This window comes from Phaenicophaeus curvirostris, chromosome 7, assembly GCF_032191515.1.
Source record: "Phaenicophaeus curvirostris isolate KB17595 chromosome 7, BPBGC_Pcur_1.0, whole genome shotgun sequence".
Lineage (NCBI taxonomy): Eukaryota > Metazoa > Chordata > Aves > Cuculiformes > Cuculidae > Phaenicophaeus > Phaenicophaeus curvirostris.
In genome coordinates, this window is record NC_091398.1 from 7,880,513 (window position 1) to 7,893,277 (window position 12,765).

A 12,765-nucleotide genomic window follows, 5' to 3' on the forward strand; every position below is an offset into this window, starting at 1 on the left:
TTCAAATCCCGATTTATTTTTATGGTAAAAGATATTTTACAATTTATAGCATTTTGCACTTTTTTTTTAACCAACTAATTTCTGAGCATGACTGAATATTGTTTTTTCTCTAGTGAAACCTTTTCCAAGAACAAATAACAAAAACATTCTTTGGAAGTTTTAATATTCTAGTACAACTTCATCTATTTTTAGGTCCTAAGCTCCAGGTGAGAGTATTATGATTTTTCCAACTTTCACCCAATAATAGCTTTGCCTCAGATACATTTTAACATAACTTTAAAAAGATACCTAATACTTCTGGGTCCTGAAAGGTGCTGCCCTGTGCTGTGCACTGCACAAGCCTGTTACATAGTTACTAGAAGGCAGTAGGAACACATACCTGGGCAAAGCTGATTTTGTATGAGTTTATGTCATGGTGGTTTCTTTTGTACTAACTTTTCAGCAAAGGAGACATGAGATGGATCTAGGTAGGGGGGGAAAGCAATAGAGTTGGAAAGAAGAGAAAAGACAGCTGTTTGCTCCAGAAAAGCATGCTAGTTTTCTCTATTTTTGAGTCTGTTGAAGGTTAACTACCCATTGCCTCAGTGCATGGCTCCAGAAAGTTAGCCTGTTTCTTATCAGCATAGTGTCCGTAGGCGTGTAAGCACCCATGCAGACAGGAGACTCCTCTACAAAATGTGTTTATTTTTTAGTGTGCACCCAATTCTATTCAATTACAGCCAGAGGTACATCTGAGGAAAATAGAAAAGAATCCTAAATCATGCCAAAGACACAGGAACTGTTAGCAAAGAGCTATGCAGGTAGCATCACATATAATGTGGTTACATCAGAAATATAAACATAGAAATCAACATGTTTATAATTACTGGAAAACAGTAGTGCTGGATTTCTACAAATACTTTATATTCTGCTGTTGTTGTGATCACTGCCATTCATGTTTGGAGGGAAGTTGAGGGGATTTAAAGATTCATATGGATTAACATTTTTGCTCAGTGAAATAGGACTTCTCTAGCAAGGGCACAAGAACATTCTCAAAATCCCAAAGGAGAGAAATATGAAAATCCAGCGTATGATTCATGTATTCTTTTTCATTTGACAGATCCGAAGTCCTAACTTAAAGACAGGCTGTACTCATATCACACTGTCAAAGGGCTTTTACAGTTCGAGAATCCACTGAGAATAATTCATTAGCTAACAGTTTTCATCTTCTCAGTTTCTCATCTTATCATCACAAAAATGTCACGATCACCAAAAACAAAGCACAAATAATTATAAATGTTATGAAATTCTTGGCAGCAGACTTCCCCTTTCATCTTGTTTTAGAAAGAAGGACAGGCATTACATTATCTATGCCAAGTCAAAGTACCATTGAAGAGAGAAACGTGTCTAAGAATGCCCATATTGCCACTGACCTGTATGTGGTCACCCATAACGGAAACCCAGATTTATCGCAATGATGCATCACAGTAGTACTCTCTTAAGTATAAGGAGTCGTAAAATTTGTATAAGACTAATCAGTGGCACCCGTATCATTTGCACCCTAAGCACGTTTGAACTACATCATAAATGCCAATACACGTGCAGTTCACAGAAAAGAACCAAACCGAAGTTGTAAAGCTTCACATAGATGGAAGAGTCTCAATGACTTTCGTAGCTTGACCTACTTTGGAATACAGCCACATATGCTCGTGTCTGGAGCAGTTTGTCTGGTACTGTACAGAAGGGATGAACCGCAAATTCCCTCCTTCTATTAAAGCTCAAGACAAAAGTGCCTTGGGTTTATACACAGAGAGGATTTCAAGCCCAGGGATTTGAGAATACACTATAAGCTGTGCAAGTTTTACTTTGTATTTTGATGTACATTGATTGAACACAGTTGTCAGCTGGTTATTCTGAAGAAATGGTGTCCACAGAAACTTATTTTTTGCCCATGTGCTGGTAGATAGATAAAATTTAGAAAACAGATGCAGTATACAAAGTAATCAGGACTGATGTGCTGCTTGCTTGTGGGAAGATTTTGCCTTCATGGGAAAAGAAAACAAAGTGTGAAGTGTTGTCTGATAGCAATAACGAGGACCTGGATTGTGTAAGAGTAAGTCCAATGTGTCTATTGTTTCTGTCACTGCTGTTATCTTGTTTTTGTTGGGCGGTGGTTCTGCACTATTCACATCACTGGTCCTCTGACACTATATTTGCTGTTTTCATTTCATCTGCATATTTTTGTAATCACATTTTCCTACGGAAACATCCCTGAAATCATTGTGATGGTAAAACTACCAGGAAAGTAGGACACGTAGAGCCAATCACATCCAGCTGCTTTGGGAAGGGGAGGAAAACTGGCACGAATCATAGAATGGCTTGGGTTGGAAAGAACCTTAAAGATCATCTGATTCCAACCCCTCTGCCACGGGCAGGGACACCTCCCACAGGACCAGGCTGCCCAAAGCCCCATCCAACCTGGCCTTGAACACCTCCAGGGATGGGGCAGCCACAGCTTCCCTGGGCAACCTGGGCCATGGCCTCCCCACCCTCATAGGGGAGAGTATCTTCCTCATGTCCAATCTAAGTCTGCCCCTCTCCAGTTTATAGCCATCCCTTCTAGTTGTATCACCACAAGCCTTTCTAAACAGACTCTCCCCAGCTTTCTTGTAGCCCCTTCAGGTGCTGCAAGGTCACTATAAGATCTCCTCGGAGCCTTCTCTTCTCCAGGCTGAACAACCCCAACTCTCTCAGCCTGTTCTCATGCAGAAGGTGCTCCAGCCCTCGGATCATCTTTGTAGCCTCCTCTGGAACCTTTCCAACAGCTCCATATCCTTCTTATGCTGGGGGTTCCAGAGCTGGACACAGCACTCCAGATGAGGTCTCACAAGAGAAGAATAGAGGGGCAGAATCCCCTCCCTCGCCCTGCTGGCCACGCTTCTTTTGATGCAGCCCAGGACAGGATCGGCCTTCTGGGCTGCGAGCGCACACTGCCGCCTCACCGACCCGCACCCCCAAGTCCTTCCCCGCAGGCTGCTCTCCATCCCCCCCGATCCCGCACTGGCCCCGGGGGTGGCCCCGGCCCGGGGCAGGACCTCGCCCTCGGCCGGAGGAGGCGATCGGGGCCGGCAGCGGCTCGGAGCATCGCAGGACGGAGACTCGCAGGCTCACAGGACGCTTTGGGGCACTAAAACTCGTCCGCGCCCCCCCCCCCCCCCACCTCCGCCGGCACGGACGCTACACGCTCCTGGACGGCGAGAACGCCCCCGCGCCGCCCGCGGTCCGTGCGGGCGCGGCCCCTCCGCCCCGAGCCCGGCGGGGAGCGCCGAGCGGCTTTGTTCGCGGTCTCGGCTCCCGCTCCCGCCGCCGGCCGCGGGGAGGCTGCGGGGGGCGCGGCCGCGGCGCTGAGGCTGCGCTGGGGGCGGGGGGCGGCGCGGGCGCCCCTGCGCGGGGAGGCGCGCGCCCCGCCGTGGGCGCCGAGGGGCCGCCGCTTGCCGCAAGGACGCGGTGACTCCGGCTCCGCAGCGCGGGAGCCGCCCTCCCTCCCTCTCTCCCTCCGCCGCGGAGCTCCGCGGAGCCGCCCCACCGCCCTCCCTCCTCCTCCTCCGCCGCCGCGGAGCCGCCGCGCGCGCCTCTGCCAGGTGAGTGGGCGCCGCGGGGACCCCTCGGGCTGCGCCGCGGCCGCTCCGGGGCCGCCTCCTGCCGCCCCGCGGTTCCCCCGCGCTGAGCCCTCTCCGGGGCGGGGGCGGCGGAGCCCGAGCGCGTTGCTTTCAGAGCGGTTCGCCCTGTGCTCCTGTTCCCACGTACGGGCTCGCAATCGCCTTCTCGCCGCTCTCTCGGCTCCTTCTTGCTGTGGAAGGCTCTTTTTTTTTTTCTTCCCTCCCCCCTAGTACGCTTGTTTTTTTTTTTTTTTTCCCTTGCAGCCTTTTCTGTCACCGTGCGGCAATTTAAAAAAAATAAGTTCTTTTTTTGGGCCGTATGATGTCAAAATACAGGGAGCGTGGTGTATGGAGACAGTAATAGTTACATAATTTGTTACAGAATCATAGAGTGGTTTGTGTCAGAAGGGTATGTCAGCGGTGGGGAGAGGGTGTTTATGACGCCTTTTTAAAATTTCTATTTTCTGGGGTGCCGGGTGAGGGATCTTTGCGCTGCCCTGCGATCTCTGGGAGCGATTCTGCCCTGAATCCCTCCCGTACCCGAAATCCCAGCAGGGGCCTCACCTTGCTTCCCTTCAGAAATGTCCAGGGCTGCTTCCTCTGTGCTCAGAGACTATTGTGTATATTTTTTTCTTCTTGCCCCAGCAATTACATTGTTTTTTTTACTGTTTTGTTTTTTTTTTTAAACCTATAATCCAAATAATTATAAATATTTCACCAAATCATAGAATAGTTTGGGTTGGAAGGGATGTTAAAGATCATTCAGTTCCAACCCTCCTATGATGGGCAGGGACATCTCCCACCAGACCAGGTTACCCAGGGCCCATCCAGCCTGGCCTTGAACACCTCCAGGGATGGGGCAGCCACAGCTCCTGGGCAACCTGAGCCAGTGCTCGTCACCCTCAGAGTGAAGGAATTCTAGTCTAAATCTTCCCCTCTCCAGTTCATACCCACTACCCTTAGTCCTCTCACCACACACCTTTGTAAACAGTCCCTCCCCAGCTTTCTTGTAGGCCCCCTTTATTTCCGTAGTGGTTATTCCACAGCTCCAAGGAACAGAAAGAAATCTGTGTCATGGATTAAAAAAAAAAACTTCCTATGTGTAGGTGAGCCATTTGTCCAGTTCTTAGACTTTGGGAAAAAATTCCTTGTAAGATGATTGCACGTGGTTGCATTGTAGGGCCATGAGGTGCTATGTCATTATAAACATATGAAACAAACAAACCTAATGCTACTTTTCAATCATCGTTGCTGTTCAGGCTCTACATTTCCAAAAATGTGGATGATTTCATGTCAGCTGGATGTTAGACGCTAGTCTGCTTGTGTGTTTCTGTCTTTTTATCTGTATTTATATATTTGGCTGGAATTTAAATGTATCGCTACAAAATGAGCTCTTGAGGTTGCATGCACCTTGCATGACTGGAGACCATTTTTAAAGTTTTCCTTGGTAGTAGTCTAACTTCACAGAATTGTGGTTGAGAAGCCTTCCTTCCATTCATCTGTCTTAAGGAACAGCCTTCTGGTGATGCTGGTGCTGACTCGTGGCCTGCCTTTCAGTTTTGTTGGTGCTATGGGAATAGGCTTGGTTTTGAGTATTTGTCAGTCTCCACAAAGACCCTCTGCCTTCCTTAAAGACCTGTTTACTGTCTTGCTATTTATTTTTAAAGTCAATTTAGCTAATGGGCATTTGTATTTGTTTTACGCTGTCAGTGCTTTTTCAAACGTGGTAGAATTCACAATGTTACGGAGTTAAGAAGCCCTGTGATAGTACAGTGGCTGCCAGCCAGAAACAATATACTGTTTGGTCAGATTTCCTGAGAAGAAATGGAATGAATTTTGTGTTATTCCCTTTATAAGATTAGGTAGTAATGCCTTACTGGAAAATATTTTCTTTTTTTTCCCCCTTTATGTGCCAACATTCTTTAAACTGCAGGTAAAGCTCCAATACGCTGCAAAAATCAGAGAGCTTTCTGAGTACAGAACTCAATCTGCAGATTACATTTTTGAATGATTATATTTAATTTTTTTTCCATTTTTTTAAATCCAGCTTTTCATTTTGCTGTTCTTTTTTTCCGACCCCCCTTCTTTAGTCAGATAGAAACAGGATGCTTAGGCTATTGCGTTTACTCCATTGGCTAGTGTGTACTGATACAAGGGAGATGGTGGCGAAACACCTATTGGGGCAATATTACTTAATAATTGAAAATGAGATGTAAACATGTGCTTAAAATTAAGTAGCATGTTCAGACCCTCTTGTTTGAGACCGTATCCAACAATGCTGCCTTTCATAGCATGAGATGTGCTCAGTAACTGAGCCTGATTTTATTTGATTCTGCTGTCATCATGCATGGCACGGTCATAGCCTTTGTCTTCACATTGTCCGTTGCTGATCTTCTGGTTATATGACAAGGAGGGAGAGGCTGGAGTGCACTTACTTGCTTACCAGTAGAAAAATAATAATTTTATTGCCTAACGGATGGAACTGAATTGAACATTTTTAATAGAACTCCAAACTAAACGGAATGAAGATGTACTCTTGCAACCTTCCGAGCCTGAATTTTGGCACTTTGAAGCTAATAGCAGTATATGAGGTGTTTATCTGTTCACATCGGGGCCCTTTGCAAGATGAGAATGGAATTAACTATTATCATTACAAGTTGTTTTGATATTTGAGTTTAGTATCTAAGAGAAGTCTAGTCTTTTGGAGCTTTTTGCATTGAAATTGCAGTAAACTGTTTGGTTTATTCAGACAGTGATAGAATCATAGAATAACCAGGTTGCAAGAGACCCACCGGATCATCGAGTCCAACCATTCCTATGAAACACTAAACCATTCTGGGATATTCTGCTGTGACAATTGGTTTGTGATCAGTTGGAATATGAGCGGTGTTGAAGAAAAGGATGAAAATGCCTGTTTCTCTGGCAATAAGACCAAGAATGATGCTAAAGCTTTATGTAGCTTGTACATATGTCACAAGGGCACATCTTCATGGGGTGAGATGCCAAGTAGGATGTAATGCTAAAATACTGTAGTACTTGTTCAAGTAACACCGTTGAATTTGGTTTTTTTATATTTTTACAGAAATGTAAACATCATTGCTTGAAACTTGTGTCTTTCCTTAAAATTGACCGTGTACTTGGTGAAAGTATCATGGCAGTTGCATGCTCTCTTCTGAGCATCTTGATGTACCTTCTAGGTAGTCATCTTAAAATACAGCAGTCACACTGTGAATTCTCACTGGGAATACAAGCCCTGGACTGTTAGTTTGAGATGTAGTCACTGGGGTTACAAGTGTATATGTTCTTGTCATCCCTTCCAACATGCAGGAATCCTGTTATTTGTTTGGATAATGCTGGTGTTAGGTTTCCAGCTTCTGCTGACAGGATGTATGAATTTACATTTCAAGGCAAGTGGCTGGTCATCACCTTCGTATCTCTCCGTCTTATTTGTGGAGAGCTGCTCCTTTTTCTCATGATACCTGTAGCACTGGGGAGAAAATTAAAAGCGACTGAGGTTTAACCTGCTTTGGATTTAGGTCCTTACGACTACTGTCTTGATTGTGCCAGTATTTTGTGTTGTGTTACGTTTACAGAGTTTTATGTCACAGCTGTAGGTTTTTTATGATTGAGGAGGACTGGTATGCTGATTCCAGCACCTTAATGGACAATACTACTTGTGTTTTGCAACTCATTTAGCAAATATTCTCTGAAGTACGCGGTTAGGGAAAAAATAGATAGTAATTATGTTTGAAAGATAGTTTTGAAAGATGAAAAGAAAATTTTGGAGGAGGATCTCTTCTTTGAAGTGTCATCATTAACTTTTCTATGTGGCACGATTGCACCTACATTTGAATTTGAAGGTAAATTTGAAATTGAAATGTGAATCCAGCATTATTGGTCCAGAAGACCTGATTAGTACAGTCAAGCCAAACTTAAGGTTTGAAATGGTGCAGTATTTATCCTGAAGAATTAAGGAAGCACCCCAAAGTGGATGAGTCATGGGCCATCCGAGCTATTTGCTTTTTGTGGGGCTAAGGACTCATTGTGACATTGTGATTAATAGTTTGGAGTTTTGCTCTTTGTATTAGCACTAGAAATGAAAAGAAAGAAAATCAAAAGAAAGAATAGGATGTTGAAATTAAAAACCCGAATTGTACTGTTGAGCTGATGTTTCTTGCTGCTGGTGCACAACAGATGATGAGATGAGCAGACAGACTGGGGAGTTGTGCAGGTAACATTTTGGTTTGGAATTCTTAAGGTGTGTTAATTTGTGAAGCTCTATATGCACAGGAATTTAACTTGCGGACTTCTAGTCATAAAAGCTTTAATAACATTGTCAGTTTGGCTGTATGCCTTGTATTAACCACCAGAGAAAGAGATTGGGTAACAAAATTCAACATTTTGATAATAAGTCCACCTAAATATTGCATGGAGGACAGTGGACTGTGTTTTGTTAAGTGCTGTGGTGGCCAGGATCCATTGTCTAGGATCCATTTGAAAAATCAGATGAAAAGTTTCTGTGTTTGACAAATACAATGTCATTAGCGTAAATGTTCCCTGAAGGCGAGTATTATAATTAGATGAGCCCAAAGCACGCAACAGTGAAATTCATTTTCTTCCAGGAATGATCAGCAGCATCTTTTTAAAAAAATAAAATATTGACTGATCATTGTCAGACAGGGTAGCCACAGTAAGAAAGAAAGAGTTTGCCAGGAGTGAATGTGACAGCTGAAGCCACAGCATCTTACGGTGAGTGGAGTAGATCTGCCACAGCCTGATGGGTAGCAGCAACGTCTGTGGGGATCCTGCTGAAAGAACGCTCAAAAGTGATCGTTCACTGGGTGCCCCATATCAAGGGTTTCGCTAAACTGGATATCACAGATTCTAAGTACTGGAAAAATAGCAATAAAAATTACAAACTGAGCACCTCCCTTTAGATCCTCATTATCACAAAAAGGGATATGCCCATCTTTGTGGGCTTCCTTAGCTTCAGTCTCTCCAGAGCATGTGGGCTTCATAGTGCCAGGATACAACGTTCCAGCCTCAAAAGGTGTGCTTGTTAAACTGAGTCCTTCAAGATGCATTTTAAAACAGCTTGTCTGTGTGGTTGATCTCCGTGTTTTTCTGGTAGATTACCAATTTGAATCTGTTTTGAGCTGGTAGTTTGACAAGAGTGGTTTTTCCCACTGAAAATAACAGAGAGTAGAGATTTTAAACTTATCTCTTTAAAAAGTTGCTGCAGCTACATAAAAAACTTAATTTATGCCTCTTGATTCATTGCTTTAATAAAAATGTCTACATTGTCTTCATCAACATAAATATTGTTGTCAAGGTGTTCTTAGGTTGTTGTGGGCATGTGTGGCAAAGTATTGGAACTAGAATAAACATCAGATTTCACAGTTGTCTTACATGGTTTGGCTCAAACATTCACCTAATAATCTCTGAGGGTGTAGATATGACACCACTTCTGTTTAGTTTCCTAAAAGGTGTTCTGACTTAAAATGAAGTAACTTCCAGAAAAATATAATTTTGACTTAGCTCACCCTTTATAAACACATTCTGTTAACTTGAGTAAGTGTTCCTTATGAACTTGCTCTGAACTTGGGTAAGTATGTGTTATGTCGGGCTGTTAAGCATGATAGGTTGGTATTTTTCATTATGAAACTCTTGGTTAATGTAGGGAGAGGTGGTGAACACCAGTGTGCTGCTGTGCAGCAGCTCTGAATTGTTATGCTCCTTAAGGTTCCACAGAATGCTAACCATTTCCACTTCTTGCCTTAGTTTGTGTCACATGTTTAGTTACATTGAAGAGTTTGGGTGTGTTTTTTTCCTGATACCAAAGATGTAGGATTTATTTTATTTTATTTTTTAGGAGAGGGAGGGTTTTTTATTTCTCCTTAGGCATTGTGCGAAACGTACTGAATATTTAAAATTATGGAAGGCTGATTTTTCTAGACTTGATTGATGTGTACCTTTATAATAAATAAGTAAGTAAAGTCGGATTGTCAGACTTGACATTCTAGGAGGTGGACTAATTACTGGTTTGAAATTTTACTCTTATTTTCCTTAATTGAGTTTGGGTAGGTGTTTTTTGTTTGTTTGCTGCCATGGCACTGGTGGGTGTTATGTTAATTTTGCCTTGTAGTCTTGAAAATACTAATTTCCAATGAGATCCTGTGTCTTTTAAAAACTCACTCACTGTTTTTGAAGAAGTCTTTGCTTTTATGATAGGTAGTTTCATTTCCTCTTAATGCCAATACTGACTGTGTACAAAGGTGTAAACTTAAGTGCTGAATTTCTAGCTGAGGTAGGTTAATAGGTAAAACGCTTTGGCTTAGATGCTCTACAAGTAAAGTCTGGTTTTGACTTATATTAAACTTAGGAGATGGTTGCCTCATCATAGCAGGATAAATCACTAACTGAAACAATTAACTGCCAATGGTCCAAGAACATGAAGTCAGGAAGTTTTGAAAGCTTGCTTATGGATGCCTTTTCTAAATCTTACTTCTGCGTATCTTGGTTTGTAGAGAGTTTGAGGTACTATAGATACAAGAAGGACGCTTCAACACCTCTTGGTGTGAGTGTCAGTTGTCAGTTAGTCATACGGAGATAGCCCTTTGTAAAGGGGTTAGTCCGGTGTTAGTTTGTGCCAAAGTTAGAATCCAAGGTTTTGCAAAGCAGACTCTCAGGCATTTGATTTTAGAAAATACATAATTTAATAGATGTATACAGCAGCATAGTCAACTCCACGGAGAGATGCTGACATGAACTAAGAAATCCCTGGGAAATTATATCCTTACAGACTGTTTAGCCTCATGCAATGGTTCGGCCAGTAGTAATATTTGGGTCTGGGATCGTCTCATTCCTCATTGGATTCCTTTGCTGTCTTTCGGAGCTAGTCTTGCCACTCATGCTAAGAAAGCTAAGCACAGCGTGTACTAGATCACACAATAATAAAACTCTAAATGGTTTATCTTGTTTAAAATTACTTATTTAGGCTAAACAATGAATCTCTGCTAAAGAGAAGAATTGCCTGATGTGCAGTCCAGCTGCTGTCCAGGGAGGATTCGAATGGGGCTCACCAGCAATCTGTCATTGGTAAAAGATCTGAGAGGCGTCCCAGCACGAGGGAGGTTGTTGCTGAGCATGCACATTGCCCAGCAGGGAGAGCTCAGTGGAGGCTCACTCAGGCTGTCGTGTTTATTGGATAAAAGTGGTTGGCCCATAGTCAGAATTGCACATGGGGCTTTGTATTGGTGTCCACTGTGTTGCTCTGCATCCTCTGAAGCCTGAACCAAACTGCTGGTGGCGTGGTTAAAGAAGAGGGGTGTGCGTGTAGAATGCACCCATCACAAAATGTTTGATTTTTCTTTTTATTTTAATGGGAGAATGCGTTGGCATGAAAGAAGCCTTTGTTTTGATCTTACGGCTTTTTCTTGTTACTTTAAATTGGCCTTTCCTACATTTCTGGGTTTTTTTTAAGTGATATAGTCCATTTTGAATCTATTCATAGAAGCAAATGTAAGACTTGGGTTTTGTGCATGTCACGGTGTCTCCTTTCCAAGGTTTGTGTTGTTATTGTCGCTATGCGAGTGCTTTTCTTTCCAGTGCTTTGAAAAAACACCACCCAAACAAATGGCTGTGGGGGAACGAAACACAAGCACTGACAAACTCAAGGACTCAGTCTGAAAAAATAGAAATGCTTTTCCTCAAATCTTTCTTCTGTGTACTTTCTTTTTTTTTTTTTTTTTTTGATGACGCTCAAATATATAGAACATTTTCTGACAGATTAATGTGATTTTTAAAGTAAGGATATCCCTTTATTTATCCATATGACAGCATTGGCCATCTATGTGAAACAAAGACTTCGTTTACTAAAATATACATAGATTTAATCATGTGAAATATTTTAAAACATAATAGAAATGATCTTCCTAACTACAAATGAGGAGGAGTTCAGTCTTCAAAATGCCTCAGAAATAAGAGAAGCCTGGAACAAGTCATATATCTGAATTTCATTTACAAAGGAAAAACATGTTGACTTAGTGTCTTAGCTGATTGTGTGTCATTTGCAAAAACAAAAAGGAGTATTGAAAGAATAAAGGATTTAGCTTTTGACTGAATATGCTTCATGACTTGTTATGTAGGCTGCAAGTCAGCTGCAAGCAAGCCTTATGTGTGAAATTATTTTGATTCTAGTTTACAATGTGAACATAAATTGATTGCTGTTTACTCATGGAAGTAGCCCTGTGAAAAATCAATATCATAATAATTTCTTGTTAATTCGGAACTGGTTGTGAAGTCCCTCCCTGCCTCTGCAGTCATGAAGGCAGCAGGGGGCAGGACGGTTAGAGTCATAGAATCGCCAGGTTGGAAAAGACCTCTTGGATCATCGAGTCCAACCATTCCTATCTGCCACTAAACCATGTCGCTGAGCACCTTGTCTACCTGTCCTTTAATGGATTAGGATCCATTCAGTATCAGATGATCCTGATTGCGTGCCTTCCTCCTGTTGTGAAGGGCTTATCCTTTTGTTCCTCCTCTCCAAAATGCATTTTAAATGTAAACTTCATTCATTACCTCTTGGGAAACCGCTAATGAAATCTTCTAATTTCAGATTGACAACCTCAGTCCAGTGCGGATTGTTGAAGCCTAGAAATTGTCTTCTAAGGCAGAAGTTAAGGGAAGTTTTACATCCTGTGGTGAAAAAGTGAGTCTTCTTAACCGAGTCCTATACTTAGTGGTTGAATACAGGAAGCTGGTCTTGTGTGTAAGACTGTTGGCATTTTTTTGAATGTTTTGAAGCTTACAGAGATTTACTGAAAAAGGAAGCACTTGTAGGCCTGATTCCAACTAATGTATGTACATGACACTTAATTGGTCTACAGTGATTTACACTTCTTAAATCAGGCCAAGTGCAGTTTAAATTGTTAAGTGGATTAACAGAATGTAATCTGCTTTGATTGGTCTATCTGCTCGGGTTTTCTCCTCAATCCGTGCAGTGTACTAAGAAACTAGTTTAAAAATTTGGCAAACTGTTTACTACAGAAAAATAGCAGAAGTGTTTCATGATACATTCACATTTCACGTGGGGAAAAGTTTTCTGGTATGAATATTCTGCTTTTCA

General features: G+C 42.3%; 1 protein-coding gene across 1 annotated transcript in view; it reads left to right on the forward strand.

Annotated features, from left to right (window-relative positions):
- The first annotated feature begins 3,470 nt into the window (after window positions 1-3,470).
- The window catches only part of HECW2 (HECT, C2 and WW domain containing E3 ubiquitin protein ligase 2), a 175,109-nt gene continuing 165,814 nt past the window's right edge, over window positions 3,471-12,765 (forward strand). The window contains exon 1 of the mRNA XM_069860733.1: window positions 3,471-3,620. The gene's annotated coding sequence lies outside the window, so the exon portion shown is untranslated. The remainder of the gene's footprint in view (window positions 3,621-12,765) is intronic.